Source organism: Cryptomeria japonica, chromosome 4 (genome assembly GCF_030272615.1).
Source record: "Cryptomeria japonica chromosome 4, Sugi_1.0, whole genome shotgun sequence".
NCBI classification, from domain to species: Eukaryota; Viridiplantae; Streptophyta; class Pinopsida; order Cupressales; family Cupressaceae; genus Cryptomeria; species Cryptomeria japonica.
Window position 1 is genome coordinate 724510207 of NC_081408.1, and position 1624 is coordinate 724511830.

Genomic DNA, 1624 nt, shown 5'->3' on the forward strand with positions numbered 1-1624 from the left:
TATATTATATAATTCACATTAAAAAAGTTAACATAAAAATGAACTATTTAATTGAACTATTCATGTTTACCTCATCTCCACGTTTTCTCTTCAGCTTTGTAGGACTCTTGATGTATGTCTTTGGTAGAGGAGGTATGTTTTGAATATTTTGATACACAACCTACATATGTTCAGAAACACGAGATTGATACAAGTTAGCATATAATTGTCACTGATAATAACAAATTATATCTACTAATCAAATAATAAAATAAACACACATCTACTCGAGGCATCTCTTCTTCTTCTTTAGGTATACTGGGTGTAGTCATCAAGGATGTGAAGCCAAGAGTTCTCTGTATATATACACAACAAGTATATGAAATTATAAATCTATGTCTAGACATGTATAATCACTATAAGTTATTTAAACTATTCATTCAATCATATTTGCATTCAATTACCTTTCCCTTGTCTCCAATTGCACTACCAGATCCTAGATCACACTGCACCGCACTCGTGCTGCTTGTCCCCTACAAGAGTAAAATAAGATATACATGCAAGTTACTACGTAATCTAATTAATACAAATATAAATGATGAGCATGTATGTACAATAAAATACAAACGACTAGGTGCAATAATATATGTACCGTCAAGCTATCGAGGCCAAATGAAATGACCGACAAGGTGCTCTCCTGAATCTGTCTCAACTCATCCTCGGTCATCAACTATTAGATAGACCATGTAAATAAAAATTAGTACTTAATATTATCTAATTTATAAATATTTAATTAACATATAACATGAACTGTGAAAACACAAATCTTACCAATACATCATCAATGTATGATGACGGTGCCTCCTCGCCTCTAGCATGTGAGGACTCCCCAGGGTATCCTCTAGTCTGTGTAATAACCTCTAGTGCATCACGCATCTCATGCACCTCGTAATCTGCACTGCCCACAACAGGATCAACGGGTTGTCCAACTGGACCCAAGCATACATGCCCACACATGACACAACTATGGGGCATACATATGTGTGGAGCTGAGGATGACATGTCACCGACACCGGATGCACCACTTCCATCAAGAGTAGGCTGAGCTACTGACGCAGCCTGAGAAACCAAAAGGCTACTCAAAGAGTGAATAGCCGATATGGTTTGTGAAGCCGCCTCACAAATGATATCAGGATGCTGAACTGCGGTTGGGGGATCAACAAGAGGAGGGGGGACATATGGGCCTTGGACTACTCTGACTGCCCCAGGTCTATTTTGGGGCATACCTAAACCTACACCCTGGAAAGGTTGGATGTCAAAGTAGTTCACATGTTTGTGTAAAACAAACTCAACATACAATTTTTTTATGAAATAGAAGGGGATATCAAGATTGTTGTTGGGTGGTTTGTCGAAAACCATCCACCAACAATCCCAAAAGTTTTTCACAATCCCATCATTTGTGCACCATTTGATAGAAAGTTTTGTTTTTTTGGGATCTACGGGCTGACCAGTACGGGGATTGACAAACAATGAGGCGATTTCGGCTTTGGATATCTCAAGATCATTGATATCCTTATATGACAAGCCATCTGCATATTTTTCCTTCATAGAATCTCGCCACAAAAGGGCGGCATCGTGCTCCTCA

At 38.5% G+C, this 1624-nt stretch overlaps 1 long non-coding RNA gene across 1 annotated transcript; it reads right to left on the bottom strand.

Annotated features, from left to right (window-relative positions):
* Window positions 1-441: 441 nt before the first annotated feature.
* LOC131874812 (uncharacterized) lies at window positions 442-874 on the bottom strand. Its single transcript, XR_009372172.1, has 3 exons — window positions 811-874; window positions 632-709; window positions 442-512 (listed from the first exon to the last, which is right to left on the bottom strand). It is a non-coding gene; the product is annotated as an uncharacterized LOC131874812 (long non-coding RNA).
* Window positions 875-1624: the final 750 nt, after the last annotated feature.